We start from the raw sequence: 21,104 nt of genomic DNA, 5'->3' as shown, positions 1-21,104 counted from the left end.
AGGAGTTCAAGGAATTACATGCAGTAAAGCAAGTCAGAATTATAAAGACAAATATTGGAATTTTACATAGTAAATGATTCAACAAAATAAAATACAGAACATAGTGGATACTAATGCAGAAAGTCAGGTTTCTGGAGTTGAAGAGGGAGGGTAGGAAAAGGGCTGAAGGGCATAGGACCATGGTGGCTAAAACAAAGCAAAAAACAAAAAATAAGTGCTCTTGAGACTTAGACCCAGAACATTTCAGTGTTTTAAATATTACACTTTGTAGGATGACTCTAGGTATAAAATAAATAAATAAATATAAATTTATATTAATCCAAAAAGTAGAAACCATTGCATCATTCAGCAATTCTATTTCTGGGTACATAGCTAAAAGAAATAAAAGTAGGGTATCAAAGAGCTATCTGATCACCCATAGTCACGGTAGCCTTATTCCCATAGACATCAATAGACAATGGTGGAGGAATGTGGTGACTCTACCTGGGTTGGGAAGATGGATCCTAAGCTGTCAAAGCACTAGCAAGGATGCGGAATAATAGTCATTCAGTAACAATAAAACATTAAAAAATAAATAAGACAATTACAAGAAGGCAAATACTACATGATTCCACTTGGGTGAGGTAGCTAGAGTAATCAAATTCAGAGGCAGAAAGTAGCATGGTGGTGGCAGGCAGAACGGGGAATTATTCCATAGCACATAAAGTTCTGTGCAGTGGTAAGGAGTTTCAGTTTTATGAGATGAAGCCTTTTGGAAATGGGTTGCTTCACAAAATGAATATACTTAACACTACTAAACTACACACCTAAACTGATTAAGATGATAAATTTTATGTGATGTGTATGGTACCATAATATTTTTTAAATTTTATTTTTATATTCCCCATACAATTGCAACCCCCTTATTTTGACCCCAAGCCCTCCTTTGACCACCCCCCACCCCCCATAGTGTGTCTCTGGTTCATAGTTGTTGGTTGATTTTGATTTTTTCTTTCTTATAGTTATTCTTTTTCCTGGTCCCTTATTTAGGTTTTCTAGATTCCTGCTATGAGTGAGACCATCCAGTATTTTTCTTTTTCTTTGTGGCTTATTTCACTGAGCATGATCCCTTCCAGCGCCATCAATGTTGCTGCAAACTGCATATGTTTATCTTTTTTGAATGCTGAGTGATATTCCATGGTGCATATGTACCACATGTTCTTGATCCAGTCATCTATTTTGGGCATTTGGGTTGTTTCCACAGCTTAGCTATTGTAAATAGTGCTGCTATAAACATAGGGGTGCAGGTGCTCTTTGGAATTGATGTTTCTGTGTCCTTTGGGTAAATACGTAGGAGTGGAATTGTAGATCATATGGAAGCTCTATCTTTAGTAGGTTGAGGAATCTCCACACAGCTTTCCATAGTGATTGTACCAGTTTGCATTCCCACCAGCAGTGCAGGAGTGTTCCTTTTTCTCCACATCCTCGCCAACATATGTTGTTGCTAGTTTTTTTAATATGTGCCATTCTCACTGGTGTAATATGGTATCTCATTGTAGTTTTGATTTGCATTTCCCTGATTACAAGTGATGTTGAACCTTTTTCATATGCCTGTTGGCCATTTGTATTTCCTCTTCGGAGAAGTTCCTTTTTAGCTCTTCTGCCCATTTTTTGACAGGATTATTTTCTTTGTATTTGTTGAGTCTCATCAGCTCTTTGTAGATTTTTGTGATCAGTCCTTTATCATTAGTGTTGGGTGCAAAAATGTTCGCCCAGTCGGTGGGGTTTCTCTTTGTTTTTGTTATTGTCTCTTTTGCTGTGCAGAAGCTCTTTAATTTGATGTAGTCCCAGCTGTTTATCTTCGCCTTCACTATCACTGCTTTGGGTGATGTGCAAAGATGTCTTTGATGTGCATGTCATGTAGTGTTTCACCTATATTTCCTTCTATATATTTTATGGTTTCAGGTCTTATGTCTAGGTCTTTAATCCATTTTGAGTTGGTTTTTGTGCATGGTGTGGGGTAGTAGTCAAGTTTCATTCTTTTGCATGTAGCGACCCAGTTTTCCCAGCACCATTTATTGAACAAACTTTCTTTGCTCCAGTGCATTTCTTTACTCCTTTGTCAAAGATTAGTTGACCATAAATCTGTGGGTTTATTTCTGGATTTTCTATTTGGTTCCATTGGTTATGGTACCATAATTTTTAAGGGTAAGAAAAAATTGTTGGTAATCTTTAGTCTCACAGTAGAATTTTATCCACTTTAGAGAGAATTCTAAAACTTGGCTCAGAATGAGTTTGTTCCTAAAGCATAGATGAAAGTTTTAGCATTAGCTCAAAGTAAATATCAGGAAGAAAGACCGATTGACAAAAAGCAATGCTATTTTTACTATCATTGTCTGATGAAAGGGACTGTGTGTGTGTTGCATATGTTTTTATGCAGTTGTGATTTGTATTGAGTACTTGTCTTCACATGCATTCTCTCATAATCCTCACATTATCCTAGTAGTTTGGGCATTATTATTATACCCCCTGAACAGCTGGTATAGGTAATATTGAGAAAATACTTTAAATCATAAGCCTATAGAATAGTGCATCTAGATTAGAAACCTATATCTGTCTAATTCTCAAGCTCAAATTCTTAACAACTCACTCTCTCTTCAGGTCTGCTATATTAAAAGTCCTAATGGAGGGAGGAAACCATCAACTAGGTAGATCCCCCCAAGTTTTGAGTTGGTGACTTCTAGCCCTCATTACCCAGCATTACTCCTACTTTCCTCACTTTCTCTCTTCCCATAGTTGTTTCTCTACAACTGAATTTCTGTACTAAGGGTTTTCTCCCTATTGCCCAGACTTTCCCGCAGTTTTGCAAGAATATCCACTTATGGATGATACGCCAAGCATCACACCAGAGAATGCACATTTTCATGTTCCTCTCCACCATTTATCTGCATGGATGCACATCTTTACTTTCTTTGCTTCTCCTCTCCTGCACAAAGCAAAACAGCTTTTATGAGAAATTGTTAACATACCACTTTTAGGTATTTAAAGATATAAAAGCTTGTGTTTGGGGCCTCCCCTGGTGGCGCAGGCAGTTGAGTGTCATGCTGTGAAGCTGTCCTCAGCCTGCAGCGCAGTTCGATCCCGGCTGGCCAGTGAGGGTCCCACATGGCGGGCAGACCTCTCCTGTCGCGCCCGCTGCTCCCCTCAGCAATGTATTTCATCAGTCTGCCTTCTGTTCCCTGCTCTGTTTGTGGTGAATCCTCTCACCCTCCCGCGCATCTGTACCCCGGTTCTTGTATAAAATAAATAAATAAGTAAATCTTTAAAAAAAAGCTTGTGTTTGTACAAATACCTATATATTAATTTATACCATATACATCGATGTGTATAAAAGTGTTTCATAAATGCCCAAACTAGAAATAATCCAGATTTCTTTTAGTGAGTGAATGAATAAAATAACTCCATAAAATGGAGTACTATTAAGCAATCAAAAGGAGTAAATTATTGATACACCATGACATAAATGAATCTCAAATACATTATGCTAACTGAAGAAGCCACACTCAAAATATTACATGTATGTAATTCTCTTTATATGTATCAGGAAAAGGCAAAAGTAGAGAAAAAAATCAGTGGTTGTAGAGAATGAAGTGGAAGGAGGTTGTGACTTCAAAGGGAGGGAATATTTTGCTATGAGGGGACTATTCTGTATCCTGATTGTGGTGGTGGTTATGTGGTTCTGTACACTTATTAAAACTCAGAACAACACAAACAAGAAAATGAACTTAATGTATATTTTTTTAATATGCAAAAAAAATTAAGATGGATCTTCTCTCTTTTTTATAGAGCAAGTTCTATTTGTAAGATATTACAGAGTTACTATGAGATGAGTTGAGCATTACCCCAGAGTGATGGGGCCCTCTGGCCATTTGGTTCCCCTCAGATGCACACTAGACCCACAAGTGTGATTATTAGAAAAAAAAATAGGTGCATCTTTTTCAAAGAAGGATCTCCCCACAACAGGATGATAGCCTTCCTTCCCAGGCTGAATCCACAGGCCAGCAGAGGGATGAAAATTTGTACTGAGAGAACAATTATGCTTAAGTAATAGAAGCCCACACAAGGCCCACAATTATGTCACGATTAGAGAATATCCACAAGTCCTGGAAGTAGCTAGGTTTGGGAGCTATTGACAAGGCAATGACTGTATTATTAAATCTAACTTTAAGCCCTGATGGAGCCCATTAGTTGCATTCTTGGAAACGTGTAAAGTTTTGTTAATTTTGTTTTGAAGCTATCAGTATGTTCAGTCCAAAAACTAATATGTGCATTATTGCTTTGCTGGCTTGGAAGTCCATTCTCATTAGTGGCATGGATATTGATTATAAGTTGTTCAACATTATTAGGCCCTATTGCTATGGAATCATTCTTGGTTTCCCTAATGATAACAGAGAGATCAGGATGATGACCACATTAATAAGATTAATTTGGAAGGAAAAATCTTTGCTGGGAAGCCAAGTTACTTGAAGTTTCAAAGTAACCAGTTGCTGCCATCCTACCTCTGCCCCCCATAACTTTTTTCAGAAAGACAGACAGTAGCTACAAGCAGAGGTGGTCAACCTTCCCTGGGTGGCCAGAGTGGGTTTGTTTCCATGGGGTCATGGCCCATGCCGCTCCCCTTCTTCTATGAGCAGCCCCAGGGGAAGCAAAGAGGAGGCCAAATGAACCCGGGCTCTTACTGCAGACAATATTGTCAGTACACTGGCTCTGCTGCAGCCTGGAAGCTTGGAAGGGCCTCTGCTGCCATGTAGTTGGACCAGACTCAAGATCTACTCTTCCTTAAAAGGATGTTTTAGATAGTTGATGTTCTCTTCACTGACTTCTGGTACTCATACATTCTGTGACATTCTGTGACTCATACATTCTGTCTCACTCTACCCTTGCTCTGTCTGATGCATAGATATCACCAGTCCTAGGCAATCTGACTTCAAATCATTTTCTGTTCCTATCTAACAAGACTTTTCCTACCCTTTCTCAGATACTGTTAGTCATTTTCAGTAATAATAAAGGCTCCAGTTTAAAGGACTCCCATGGAACCAAGTAGAGGGTTCTACTATAGACAACTGATGGACGCTACCTTACACCTGGAGATTATGTGTTGCCCCTAAAAATTAGGGGCAGTGATTGATGGGGGGAGAACAATCCAGGTCTACTTGGCTGAATGTGCTGAATGGGCCTTGTCTTGTGCTTTATATACCAGACTCCCTTGTAGATAAAACATAGTACCTTAGATTACCAATTTGACTCTTACCCCATGAAATTTATTCCCCACCTTTTAATGGGTTGTTCTGAAGGAAACACCCTCAGTAAATCACATGAAACTAAATTCTTACCTCAGTCTTTACTTTCTAAGGAGTCTATCTTAACTACCAACTCCTGGGAACAGTTGATTAACCTTCTCTAGCTTTGATTTTCACCTCTTTTCTTGTGGCACAGTTTGAATCCAACATCACTCCTGAAGGTGGACTGGCAGCTATGGTCTGTTTGGCTATTTTTCATCTCTGTCAGACCTAGTTCCCTCAGGAGACAACTGGTTCAGACTATCCCAAACTCATGCACAAGGCAGTCTTCAGAGACCACATGGATGGTTTGGGGAAGAAGTAAAACTTACATCTTTCATTATTAAGAGCAAGAAAAACATAAGATGAAACAATCTTTGTTGATAAACAAAAGACTGTTGTGTAGAACAATCAGTTCAACTAGGAACTGTTCCAAAATACTAGAATACTATTCTAGAATATATCAATTCTGTGAGAATAAGAGCCCAAAATGACATCTAGAAAAATGCCTCTTATATGTAAGGAAGATATAGCTCCTTGCAGATAGAAATATATCAGAATTTACTTTACATAAGACACAGTTGGGTGATATTGTATTATGTTATTATTTATTATGGATGCTTTCAAATCTCCACAAATCACTACTGATCCTTTAAGCTAGACAGACCTTCCATATTAGACTTTTATTGATCTCCCTCCTTCCTTTTTCCTTACTTCAAAAATTCTTTCTCATTGTTGGCATCTCGGTTGTTGCATTTTAAACCCTTTCTAGAATATTAGTTGATCTCTACAATAATGGTATTTCTTACCCTTGCATTCATCTGGACTTTCCTAAATATGTTGTACTGGCAAGTATTCAAAAGCCATTGTGCTAATTGGAACTTGATAGGCCATTGGGGAACCTCTTTGATGAATCATATGTGTGTGTAAAAGACTCAAATTTGGTCAGTATTCACAGTCTTCAAGCTATCCTCCCTTTTTGAAAGCAAGGGATAATGAGGGGAAAAATCCAGGTAGCAAAATATTAGGGAAAGATGCCAAAAGGCCTTCCGTTACAGGAGGGAATTCCTTCCTGGAGAAAATAAGATTTGAGGGGAAGGGAAAAGGAGGAAGAGACTCAGAACCTGGTAGATTAACAATCAAGAAGCAGGAAAACCTCAATCAGTCAATACTCAGTAATTAAAACAAATACTTTTTTCAGATTCAGTTTTCTAACTGCCAATATGCTGTCTAGAACACTTTAGTATCCATCATTCAAAGGCAAAAGGGTGGAGGTTTATAATTATGTTTTTGGGTTGTCAACTCTTCACAGTGATTTTTTTTAAAGATTTATTTATTTATATGAGAACTGGGGTAGAAGCCAGAGGTGTGGGAGGGCGAGAGAATTCCCTAGAGACAGAGCAGAGAGGAGAATAGGCAGACAGACTGAAAACACTGCTGAGGGGAGGAGTGGGCGAGACAGGAGAGATCTGCCACACCGTGTGGGTATCTCACTGCCTGGGGATCGAACCTGCACTGCAGAGGCTGTGGAAAGCTTCACAGCACTGTGCTCAACCCGCTGTGCCACTGGGGAGGCCCTTCACAGTGATTTTGAAAGAAATGTTTTCTATTTTTAAAAGGAATTTAACCCAATCCCATTATTTTGTGGAATAGTAACAGAAACTGAAGAGAGATTCTAGCAAAACAATTACTATATAGCATTATTAAGATGTGTTCCCATTAAAGATGTATAAAGGTGCTTAATGAAATAACTTTTGGGCTGTGGTAAATCAGGACCATGGACTGAGTCCATAGCCTAATAGCTTTGATTGTAAGTAAAGGAAGGTGAATATATACAATTATTAGACACCTTTGGGGGCTGCAGCTCATATTCTTTCAGCCACACCACTGACTTCAGCTTCAATACAGTTTCTTGGGGTTTTGATGTAACATATGTGGATAGAATTCCACCTTCACCACATGTTACCCATCTTCCATTTTATGTCCCAGGTTTCTCTAACATTAAGCATGAGCTCACTGGTTAATCCTGTGTCTATGATTTGGAAATGAAATGAGTTAATGACACCAAGAGACAGCCTCAACAAGTAGGTAATGGGATGGTAAGCTACTGGATAAGCATTTCTAGTCAATTCTCAAGTGAACAATTCTGAGAGGTGTTCTCTGTTCCTCAGAGGGTTAGAGTATCTAGTGCCAATTGTCCTCAGTGGAGACCCGGATAGTATACTTAAATGTGGAGATTTTCTCTTTTCTTCTGTCTCTCAAGTTTTTCACATCTACATCCTGGAATAACTCTATAAGAAAATACTTGCCCATAAATTCTTGTCTCTAATTCTGCTTTTAGGTGGACCCCAAGGTAAGACCGTAAGTGTCAGGAGTGGCTCTAAAAATAAGATGGTCACACTGGTATTGAACCTAACTGACCATGAAAGTGAGCTAAATAACAAAGATAATTTTGTTTATCTTCTTTCCTTTACCTTTCCCTATTCTCACTTCTGTTCCCTGGATCACCTCCTGAGTAAACTCATTATTTCTCCTTCTCTCCTATTGAGGGTAACTCAAATTGAGACATAAATTTAGCAAAAGTAATAAGACAAGTGAAACAAGAAACAGAAGAAAGTAGCCAAGTGGAAGGAAGTGGTTTCATAGAAGCCAAAGGATGAATAAATTTCAAGAGCAAATTATTAGCAACATCAAAAACTATTGAGAAGTCAAGTAAGATGAGAAATGAAAAGTACAAATTTAGCAGTTGGAAGGCTATAGCCAACCTTGAATTACAATTGTAAATGCAATGAAGGAGGTAGATTTTTTTTTTTCTATTGAAATGTATTGGAGGTCCTTCCTTCTCATTTTGAATTATAAACTTCCTTACTTTACTGAATCTCCAGGCTATAAACGCTAACACTTTTTGATTTACCCAGAGAAACATATTGTATGACAAAAATTATGAAACAAAATTTAACCCTACAGCCTTTATTTTCCCAAAGTTATTTTGCATTCTATTTTCCATGACAAAAATATACCACTTCCCTTTAAGTTGCTCAAGCTCATTTCTCAGACCTTATCCTATACTTCCTGCCCACTCATTTCATTTATCTGTGATCCCCTAATTGGTTCTCCTAACTTTATTCAACAGACAATGACTCACTTCTTTCCTCATAAAACTTGGCTTTCTTGCCTTTGTTTGAGCATGTGAATCATCCTTCTCCTGAAAGCCGTATTATTAAGCCTGTCTAACTTCTTGAGTTTGCTATGCATGTTAGAGGGATATTAAAGAAAAATTCATTGGTAGGGGGTTTGGCTCATTTTTGGCATTATTAAAGATAGGGAGAATCTTGGTGTTCATCAAAGGAAAGAATCCAGACATGACATATTATTATAAAAATTATCTTAAAGGGGTAGAAAAGGTAGGCTCTTCAAGATTTTCTTTTAATTGTTAACATAGTTTCTTTCTTCATAGTGTCCCAGATGTTATATATTAATGTCTAATTCATCCATAAATCTATACTCCACATTCTCCTTTGTGCGTACAAAGTCAATTAGATTGGCGATATGGTTAATTATTTGATTATTGTAAGTGGTCCTGTTCAATGAACAGTTATTCAGCTCGAATAATTTTCTAAGCACTCCAAGAGCATGAAGTATAAGGGATTCTATAAGAGATTTATTAGTGTTGAAGGTAAGACACTATTTAACCATTGGAAGTGGATGCCTGTGACTGAAATAGATCTTAGGAGGCCTCTAGTGTCTTGATAATGTTCTGTTTCTTGATCTGAGTATTAATTAATAGCTGTATTCCTTTTGTGAAAATTCAGTCTTCTACTTATGGTAAACATATTACTATATATGTATTTTATTCTTCAAGAAGAATTCCAATCATTAAAATCCAGCAATGAAATCATAAAGTTAATTATCCATGAATATAAATAAAGCAAATTCTTCTATGATTTTAGAATGAAAAAGTATTTTTTACTGATGGCTCAAGAAATGAGTAGTCAATACAGAAATAACTGGGTAAAATGACTGCAAAAAAGGAAACATACCAACAAAGGCAAAAGATGCATGTTAAATTAGAAAAGACATAGGCAACTCACCATGCAACAAAGGGCTATTTTCATGGTTTATAAAGGGCTTCCAGAAGTAAGTAAGTAAAAGAACAACTATCCAGTTAAAACTGAGAATATCATTGAAACAAATATGCCATGTTACTAAATGGAGATACAGATGACTCCTAAATATTTGAAAAGATGTCCAGAGTCTCATAATACAAGAAATGCAAGTGAATACTACAAGATATTACTTTTTACCCATCAGGTAGAAAATAGCTCTTTTAAAAGCTCTGCTGATAAGAATGTAAGGAAAGGAGTATATCCTTACATCATGGGAATATGAATTAGTACAATTCCTATTGAAATTTCATTGGCATCATCTACTGAAATTAATAAAAAATGCAATATAATAATTCAATTCTAAAAAAGTAATAAAGTGAAAGACTTACATATGTGTCAAGTGACCTAGATACAAAGATATGAAATGAAATAGTGATAGTGACAAAATGCCATAAATATAAACTTATTTTTCTAGTGTATGAATAAAAATCTCCTGAAATATACATGAACTCTGAGAAGTCATGGTAAGGAGTCATGAGTGAAAAGTGGAATGAAAGAGCTTTCATTGTCTATATTAAAAATTGGTTCAAAATTATCCATTAGCAAAATTAAATAAAAAAGAAAAACTACAACAAAAAAGCAAGCAAAACTGAAGTTTCTTTATTGATTTCTGGATGGTGTCACTTATATGTGGAATGTAGACAAACCAAATTAAGTGTCAGGTAAAGGAATGCTTAAAAACTAACCCTTGAAAGCTGACTGTAGAGCTAAAGCTTCCAGAGGGAAGAGAGGATGGGGGGTAAGAACAAAGAGGGAAGTGAGCACAAAAGATTATGGTGGAAGACTATGGGTGATTTGGTGTGGGTGCACTATGGTGGCAATAACTGAGGGGGAGTTCCTACACTTCCGAAATACCAGCAATGATGTAAGCTAGTGTTACCTCAATCAAAGAAATTAAATTTTTTAAAGATTTATTTATTTATTTATGCAAGAGCTGGGGGACAGGCCAGAGAGGGGGAGGGCTGAGAGGATTCACCAGAGACAGAGTGGGGAACAGAACAGGCAGACTGTCTGAGGTACACTGCTGAGAGGAGCAGCAGGTGAGTCAGGAGAAGTCTGCTGCACCGTGTGGGTAGCTCCTTGGCTGGGGATCGAACCTGTGCTGCAGAGGGTGTGGAGTGCTTCATAGTGCGGTGCTCAACCCCTTGCACCACCAGGGAGGCCCAAAGAAATTAATTTTAAAAAGAGGATTCTAATTAGTGTTGCAAAATAAAGAAACTCTTAGTTACATTTACTTAAGTTATCTGTCCTAATTTGGTGCACTAAGGAGTTTATCAAAGAGCTTCCCAAATCTACAAGAAGATGTTGAAGAGGATAGAAAGTCTACCTCTCCTGTGTCATATTCTAATACAACCCATAGCACATTCCACTTATACAAATAAAGAACACATAATTTGTTTTCTCTTGATATTTTGGTCATAACAAAGCAATTCATTCCATATGACTTGTGATAGATTGCAAAACTGGTTCAAGTTCTGCAACTTTATTCCCTTTCCACTAACTTTGTAAATCCTCAAGAGAAGTCTGTTTACTTTGGTCAATGAAATGTGGTGGATGAGACACCTTGCCAGTTCCAAGTTTAGACCCACAAGCCTTGCATGCTTCTTTTCACTCTCTGGGAATCCTGCTGAGCTACCGTGTTAATAACCTCAGGCTAGACTGTATGAGGATGAAATACCATATGGACCAGAGAGATGTCATACGAGACGAGAATGGTCTCCAACTGACCCAGTAGCTGACTGCATACTCATTAATGGGCTCAACTTAGATCAGCTGAGTCACTGATTCTCAGATCTTCAGAAATACTGGTTACCTCATAGACCTAAGTGTATTCATGCAGTATTAATGAAGGCTTGTTGTATGAGGTCTGTTTTGGGATGTCTGTTATGCCACAAAATCTAGCTGACACATGAGACAAGAGATACTTTTATCTGCTGACAAGATACACACACACACACACACACAAAGAGAGAGAGAGAGAGAGAGAGAGAGAGAGAGAGAGAGAGAGAGAGAGAGAATGCAAAATGTTTCTGAGTAACTGATCTGCTCTTAGAATCCCCATTTTGTAGTTCCTAATCACATTAATGAGAGTCACAACACTCCATGAGCCTACCAGTTACTGTTAACACAGCTCCAGGAATCTGGAAAGTTTCTTCTACATTTTATGGCCCTCCTTCTGCCAATGCAGATATCATTGCCATTAGGATGGCAGAGCACATCTCCAGCATACATTTTACTTCTGAGAAAAAAGGGGATTGATTTACATTGAATACTTTGTCAGTATGAAGGAGAACAAAGCTGTGATTGAGTCCATGCAAACTGTCCTGTCAGCTCTATTAGCTCTTCTGAAGAAAATTATTTGTGATGAGCTCCAGAAAAATGTATATGATTTACTTGAGGCAAATGGTTCAGTTGTTGACCTTCCGGTATTTATCAAGGCAATATCTTAAGGATGAACAATAGTAAACAAGGAAGCTTGTTAGCAAGAATCAAGACTATGCCACGATCCAATTTTACACCAAAAACAATTCTCTGGAGAAAAATACCTTTTCCGGTATGAAATGGCAGTACAGGAAGTGGTGTTAAAGTGCATCATCCCATTTTCAATTTTGGTGTATCTAATTCTGAGAGGCAAATATAAGCAGTGTTGTCATTCTCTACAGAAGGTTGTGCATAAATGGTAAATAGAACAGTGTGACAAATGAATTTCTAACTTAAGGAAAAAACATGAGGGTGCTCTAGTAGAATTGCAGGTTTTAAATATTGTCTTAGACATGAGCTCTGTCATTAATAAAGCAGTGAGAAGAGAGGTGTGGGAGTCTACTCAGACGTTCTTAATGCAGTGGGCAAGAGGATTCCTGTGCTCTGTCCTAAATGAAAATCTATAGCCATTCCCCACCACTCCTTGTTCCTTCCATATTGAATGACTCACTTTGCTAAGTCTGCTATCTTTCTTTCTTGTTTACCTTGTTCATCTCTCTGGACTGTCTTTCCTGACTTTTGAATTTGGTAAAATCTTGCTAACCTTTAAAATCCTAATGAAAACTTCTTCTTATCAAAGAATGTTGAAGCCCTGCTTCATCTCTGTTTCCCAGGCACGTTTTATATTTGGGATCCCTAGTAGAACCCTATGAGACACTAAGAGGCAAAAACATGACCCATTAGAGCTACAGCTTAAGCTCTAAAGATCTAGCTGTTTGGAATAAGTTGAGAAGAGGAATATTGGCACCTTTTGTAAATCTTCAAACATCATTTTTCACTGGTAAGTATATAGAGAAAAAATTGCACAGGAACCATGTAGATACTCACCAATGGAACAACAACACATTTTTATCATAGTTCCTGGAACAGTCATATACAGGGGGAAAATGTAGTCTCTGATTTTTGATTGACTGATGGAATAAGGGTTTATATCGATCACACAAATGGCTATAATTGTTCCTGTCTTGTAGCAACATCTCTTTGTAAAGTGATTTTGTTGCTTTCAACAGGAGACACCCTTTGAATCTGTACTGAAGTCGGAAACTTCACCAATAAAATGCAGTGCAGGAAGTGCTATGCCTGTTCCAAGCCTAGTCCTCAAAGGACTTGGATTCTTTTGGTTGCTCCTTAGGGAATTTGCCTAGATATTCAGTGAACTATATTGCGCTAGTGTCCCAGAAAATTAGAGATCACATAGACCAGAAAGAAGCCATCTCAGCTGTGACCATTTGATTCCTGGTCAGTCCTCAAGAATACCCACTACCTGAACACAAATGCATCATTAAATGCAGATAAGACCAGAGGATATCTAACAGAGCCCAGCCCAAATTGCTTATCCTCTGAGATGTGTAATAAATCAGTAATAATTGTTTTAAGTCACTATGTTTTGAGATGGTTTGTGCTCAAGAGAAAGCTGAGGAGTGGGGTGGTTAAATTAGTTGAAAGGGGTTAATTGTATGGTGATGGATGGTGGACTTTTAGTAAAATTTAATGTAGTATTTATACATGTCAATTTTTAAATTTCAGACCTCAAAATTATAATCTAACAGTGAAATGTTACTTGAATTAAAAAATGAAAAATAAACTCACTGATTCAGTGATTCAAATATACAAACGTTGGTCTATATTACTCGGACCCTGAAGGCTTATCTGAATCTGGACTTTGTGAATTGCTCCTTATTTTCTTGATTTACCAGAGGACATTCAGTTTCTTCCTTCTGCTTCTTCACTCTTGAACCCCCACCATTTTTACTCAGCTTTTATCTTGGGTTCGCTATTGTGTTTCAAATTATTGTTTTTTTCTCTCTACATGTTGTCACAGAGGATTTCTAACTTATTAGAATACATGAGAAGGGCAAATGAAAGCCGCCTATACTGAGCCAAATAAATACAGACTACCATTTCCATTGCCAAGTATTTGATGATAAAAGGCAGGGCAAAAAAACAAAATAAAACAACAATAACAACTTTCCCAATTCTTGGCTTTCAGTTGCATTGCAACTGTTGTTGTGGCTGAATTTGTGTATCTTGTCCCAGAAGGGAGCTGTAGAATATATCTTATTCCAGGAAGGAAATGAGGTAAGAAATAAAATTCCTACCTGTCACATTCTATGCTAGTATGAATTTTTGAGTGATTAGAAAAGATAGTTTTTCATTTAATATTACAACCCTATTCTTGCTTCCGTTGTCCCCAGGCAGAATGTAGGAAGAGGTTGGATTGTGTTTAGTGACATTAATTGTATTTACAGTGTTGTGCAACTATTACCTTTATCCAGTTCCCAAAATTTCCAATACTCCAAACAGAAGCTCTCTAACTATTCAGCAATAATCCCCATTCTTAGTTCACACCAGTACTTGGTAATCTCTAATCTATTTCCTCCTTGTGAATTTATCCATTCTAGATATTTCACATAAATGAATCATACAATATTTGTCCTTTTGTGTCTGACTTGTTTTATTAAGCACAATATTTTCAGGAATCTTTGATGTTTTAGAATATCCAGAACATCATTCCTTTTTTATGATTGAATAATATTCCATTGTATGTATAGACCATATTTTATGTATTTGTTCATTGTTGATGCATGGACATCTAAATTGTTTGATTTTTGCCTGTTGAGAATGGTACTGCAATGGGTACTATTTGAATACCTGATTTCAATTCTTTGTATATATACTTAGGAGTATAATTGCTGTTTCATATAGTAATTCTTTTTTTTTTTTTTTTAATAGAGGCATGCTTTATTTACTTGTTTGCTGGTTTGTTTGCTTGTTTTGTTTATACATGCACTGGGTACAGTCAGAAGTGCGGGAGGGAGGGTGAGAGAATTCACCAGAGCCAGAGCGGGGAGCAGAGCAGGCAGAAGGACCGAAGTACACTGCTGAGGGGAGCAGCGGGCGGCAGGAGAGGTCTGCGCGCCATGTGGGACCCTCCTCCGTTGGCCGGGGAGCAGCCGGGGATTGAACCGGCGCCGCAGAGGCCGCGCGCAGTTTCGCAACCCAGCGCTCAACCGCTGCGCCACCGGGGAGGCCCTCATATAGTAATTCTGTGTTAGACTTTTTTTTAGAAAAAAACAAGCAGTTTTCTAAATGGCTGCATTTTCATAATGACTATCAGTGTTGAACATCTTTTCATGTTCTGTTTGTAAATTTTCTTTGGAGAAATTTCCAGGCAAATCCTTCATATATTTTGTTTTCCTTGTAGTATTTCACTAGTTGTCTTGTAGTTGTTAATATATTCTGGATATTAAACCTTTATCAGATCTGTTCCTTGAAAATATTTTCTTTGATTCTGTAGATTGTCTTTTCACTTTTTTGATAGTGTCTGCTGAGGAACAAAGTTAATTTTTGATAAAGCCTCCAAGTTAACTTTATGTTGTTTTGTGACTTGTACTTTAGGAATGATATGAAGGAATCCATTGCCAATTCCAAGGGTTGTATAGTTTCAGTTTGTACATTTTTAGTTGATTTATTTTGAATTAATTTTTATATATGGTGTGAGATTATTGCCCACCAATTTTTACATATGGTATGAGATTCATTGTTTAATCTAGTCATCCCAGTACCATTTGTAAAAGACTATTCATTTCCCATTGATAGGTCTTGGCACTCTTGCTGAAAATCAGTTGGTCATTTACATTCATTTCTGGATGCTCGATTTTTCCCTCATTGAACAATCTATCTGTCCCTAAGTACCAACACTGTTTTCATTGTTGTAGCTTTATATTGTTTCAAAATTGGGAACTGTGAATCTCTCAACTTTATTCTCTTCTACAAGATTGTTTTAGCTGTTTGGAGATTAAAATTCATCTGAATTTGAGAACTGATTTTATCAATTATGAACAAAAGACTACTGGAATTGTGGTAGAGATTACATTGATTTATAGATCACTTTGGTTTATATTGGCATCTTGGCAATATTAAATTATCCATCAGTATATAATGTACCTCCATTTATTGTGATCTTTAATTTCAGGAATATTTTGCAGCTTTTAGCACAGAAGTGTTCTCCTTTATTAATTTTTCCTAGGTATTTTATTCTTTTGGGTGCTGTTGCAAATGGAATTGTTTTCCTATCTTCTTCAGGTTATTAATTGCTGATACATTAAAAGACATTTTTTTTCATCTTGTTCTTTTCAGCTTTGCTTATTTTTTACTTGAAATTTGTGTATTACCTCTACTGGTTTTCTTTGCTTATTAGTATTAAATAATTTTCTTGAGGTAGGGTCATGTCATCTGTGAGCAAGGAATTGTAATTTATTTCTTCATTTTGAACTTAGATGACTTTATATTTTTATGATTTTACTTTTTTATATTTTCTAATTGCTCTGGTTAGGACATTCAGTATCAAAACCTTGGGAAAGAGCTCACTCTTGTTTTGTTTCTGATCTTTAAGGGAAAGTTTTCATTCTTACCATTGACAGTGGGTTTTTTAATAAATGTCCTTTTTCATCTTGGGGAAATTCTTTTCTATTTTTAGTTGTTTGAATTGTTGATCATGAAATTATTTTGGATCTTTTTCAAATGATTTTTCTGTGTCAGCTGAAATGACCATATCTTACTCTCCCCCTTTTGTTCTGCTAATGTATTATAGTTCATTGATTTTCTTATGTTCAACAAATCTTGCATTCTTGGGGTAAATCCTGCTTGGTCATGACATATAATTGTGTTATATGCTGTGGAATTTGGTTTAGTGATATTATTTTGTTGAAGCTTTTTATATCTAAATTCATAAATTTGTTCTGTAATTTTCTTGACCTCTTTATCTGCTTTTGGTGTCCAGGTAATGCTGATAGAACAAATCAGGAAGAGTTTCCTCCTTTTCTAATTTTTTGGGAGAAGACTTTGTAAGTATTGGTATTAATTCTTTCAGCTGTTGGTACAATTCAACAGTGAAGTCATGTGAGCTTAGACTGTTCTATTGGGAAGTTTTTGATTTTTCAGTCTCTTGTTATAGGTCTGCTGATATTTTCTATTTCTTTTTGAGACGGTTCAGGTAATTTGTACATTTCTAGAAGTTTTCCCATTTCATCTATGTTCTTAATTCTTAGCATGCATTACTAAATAGTTTTTATAATCCATTTGGTTTCTGGAATGTCAGTAATAATGCTATCACTTTCATTTTGAATATTAGATATTTGTGTCATCTGTCTTCCATTTTTGTAACTAAATGATTACCAATTTTTTTTTAAGAATCAAATTAAGATTTTGTTAATTATCTTCATTTTTATTGTTTCCTATTTTATTTATACTCTTTATTAGTTCATTCTTTCTGCCAGCTTTGAATTTAGTTTACTCTTTTTAGATCAAGTTATAAAATAAGGGTATTGATTTGAGCTTTAAATGTACATCTAAACTTCTCTTTGGTTGCACATCTTTAGTATTGCCATGCTTTGTTTCATTTTTACTCATCTCAAACTATTTTCTAATAACCCTTGAATTATTTCTTTAATCTATAGGTTGTTTAAGAGTATGATGAATTGTTCCTACATATTGGCGAATTTTCTAGTTCTCCTTCTGTTAATAATATTAAGGTTCATTTCATTTAGGAGAGTTAGGAGAGGTACTTTGTACAATTTCAGGCTTTTAAAATTCATTGAGACTTTTTTTGGTGGCCAAACATATGGTCTATTTTGGATAATGTTCCATGTGCACTTGAGAATGTGTATTCTGCTGTTGTTCAGGGGTGTATTTGACATTAGAATCTAATATGTTGTCAACCCTTTCATTTTCTTATTGATTTTTTTTTGTTTGTTTAGAACATCTATACATTATCGAAAGTAAGGTCTTCAATATTATTTTAAAAAAGTTTATTTCCACATTGTATTGTAATTCTATTAATATTTGTTTCATATGTCTTGGGGATTAGTTGTTTGAAGCAGATGTATGGTTATGATTGTCAGATCTTGAAGGATGGATTGTTGAAAGCTGTAGTCATCCATTTGTTAACTGACTTTTTCAGACTATTTTTACAATGCCTGTATTCCTTGTCATTTGAGGTCATTGACATCTCTTTATTTTAGCCTGTGTTTGAATAATGTTTTGACAGAAAATTTCCTTGAATGTCAGAAGCAAACAAACAAAAGTCCTTGTAGATTGATTCTGTGCTGGATCAATCCTTCAACACTTTCCTGTGTTTGCACTGAGCCTAGAGATCAGATAGATGTGAAAACTTGCATTCTTATTAGGTCTTTTCTACTCATGAGCTCTTGCTGTCGTCATGTCCTTAGCTTTCTAAGTACCTCCATACCCAGGTGATTTTTGAATGCCCTAACTTTCTAATCAAACTCTCTTGCTTCTCTGAGGAATGCTAAAGAAATTCAAATTCATAGGGGTATGTGCTTTCTAAAGGGATCGAGTCATCTGTGCACACAAAGGCAAAGGTGCAAATGATTTTTAATATAGTTGGGGTGTGTGTGTGTGTGTGTGTGTGTGTGTGTAGTAAGAGAGGGAGAGAGAAAGAGAGAGAAGAGAGAGAATAATTTCAAATAATTGGTTCCCAATAAAACTCTCCAAATTACCCATCCTAAACCAAACAGGCTTGGCCTAAAATAGGGCAGCTAAGGCCCAAAACCTTAACTACAAGTCTGCCATACCTTCTGGTGGGAAACTTCAAGAGAGGGCTTAGGCAGTTCATAGGGAGTTGGGTGAGAAAGACCCAAATTCAAAACATACAATCCACCAGACATGTCTCTCCCAAGTTTCTCTTCCTTCTTTAGTTCTACTTCCAATATATCCACCTCTCTCCTTCCCAGCTGCCACATTAAGGAAGTCTGGCTAGTGGCCTTCTGGGATTTGTAGTTCATTTTTTAGTCCTCATTGGTGGCTTCATGTAAGTGGGAAGATGGAACCTGTTCACTGAGCTATTATGCACCTCTCTTTTTCATGGGATTGCTTTCTGTCACTTTACAGTGTCTTCAAGCAACACCCAACCCTCATCTTCTCTGAGTGAGCTCTGTGTTAGGAAAAAACAAAAACATGTTTGACCATCCTTTAAGTATCATCAAATGAGTTAGAGTAGACATAGATAATTTGAGAACAATGTCTGCTCTGCTCTCTCTGGAACCGGAGACTAAGATCCAACACTAGAAGCAAAGGCTGCAATCTTCAAAGGCTGAGCCTGAGAGGGAGTGAGGCAAGGACAAGTGAAAATACCACAAAGATTTCCTACCATTTTCAGGTTGCCCTTCTCTTGATTTTGCATTTGCATGGTTGCTGTAAATCTATTTTCCAGAGTGCTAACAGAATTGGTTCTGATAGCTTCTGCTTGGTTTCAAAGTTTCTGTGTAGGTATGGGAACTTGGAGCTGACTACTCTGCTCTTTTGCCGATGCTATGATTGGAACAGTGATTTTCATGCTTTTTGTAATCATTACCAATATAGGGTGTGAAAAATATTATATCATTGTTTTTATTTTTATTTCATTGATGATTTTGAAGTTGCAACTGTCATTTAACCTTCTTAGACCCTTTGCAGATATGTTGATTTTTTAAAATTTCTATTCATTTATAGTCTTTCTTCAGAAAGTCTTCATATGAATTCTTTGATATATAGGCTGCAAATATTTTCTCCCACCTGCCAATTTTTAAAAATACTACTTATGGTATCTGTATTAGAAAGAATTTTATGACTTTGTGTAATTAAACTTACTAATATTTTCCCAGTGATTTTGAGGTTTTGCCTTGCTTAATAAGATCTTTCTTATAAATATCTTCTATTGAAATCTAAGTTATTATTAAGCATTAGCTTACTGAATAAATATTTTAGGTAGGTAAGATATTTATTAAAATATTAATTAAATAAATGTATTTTTTTACATTTTCTATTCCCTTTGTCATACTTTTTGATTTTCTTCAAATGTCTGGAGCTTTTTTATATTCTTCACTTTCTTTCTGGAATTACATTTTTATTTGTATACTACAACCTGCTTCCAATGATCATTGAAATAGTATGGGATAAAGTGTCATGTGCAATTCACCATGATGGGTACTTGGAGGAAGCATGTTCTCTTCTTCTTTTAAATATCAACACTTGTGTTGGTGCTTTTTGACCTCCCCCACCTAAGTATCCACATCATTGTCCCAATGTTTCTGTCAGTAAAGTAGGAAAGGTAAAGTTGATACATTTAGTTTCACCAAATATCCCCTTGACAGTTATTCTCAATATACCTTACTACTTGTTATATCTTTTGGTTCTGACTTGGATAACCCTAAAAATATTCCTTCTTTTTGACACTACCCTTTGTGTTCTTTCATCTGTGCTTTCCTTTGTCAGGTGGATTCTTTTTGTGTTTTACTTTAATGGATACTTCAACAAATTTGATTCATTATTTACTGCCAATGTGGTCATTTTGTTTGCTCTAACACATTTTTATGGCTTCTCTAAAAATAGTATGTGTGCTCAGAATTCTGATCTATTTTCCTCTTTATATTTTTATTCTTAATATGTATTTTTGCAATAGGAGTTGAGGTTCCTTTAGTAAAAGATGATAAAAAGTGCATAAGAGAATGGAGAGAGGGGGATGAGTTAAGGTTAAGAGAAAAAGCAAAAGTTAATTTGGAATCTATAGAAAATCAGACATTGGGCAGTATTGGGTCTTGTTCTAATTAGGGATGAGTAAGTTAAAGTTCTCTTGGGAAACTGACCTTTGACTTACCCAGAAGAGTTTTCTGGGTTGTTGTTGTTCTTTTTATGTTTTTCAGTAGAACCTAGTTAGTGGAAAGGTGCTTAGCCAGAGATTTCAGATTAAAAATTGCATTTCAAAATGTAAAAATGGTGATTCTCATTGTGGTCATAATAACAAGACTGGACTCATTGACTGATGGGCATGTCAGAGAGGATGTTAAGAATCATGTGAAGCTTAACTTTCAGCTGGGAATGTACTATATTGATATGTCTCCATAAGCTCTTCTGATCAATAACATGCACAACCTTAACTGTGTCTGAAGATTTCTCTTGGTATTCCCCTAATGTTCCACAATGAGAAGACCCAAATCATTTGACATAAAAATTCTCTCTTCTTTGTTCTCTACAACTGCTTTGGTAGACACCTGGAAGTCATCTCCTGTTTTAACACTATGGCATTTATGACATGTTTAAATTCTTATTCTATGTTGATATTTCTCTAACTGTATTCTCT

The sequence above is a fragment of the Talpa europaea genome, assembly GCF_964194135.1.
Source record: "Talpa europaea genome assembly, chromosome: 11".
In the NCBI taxonomy this organism is placed as follows: domain Eukaryota; kingdom Metazoa; phylum Chordata; class Mammalia; order Eulipotyphla; family Talpidae; genus Talpa; species Talpa europaea.
This window is presented reverse-complemented; position numbering follows the sequence as displayed.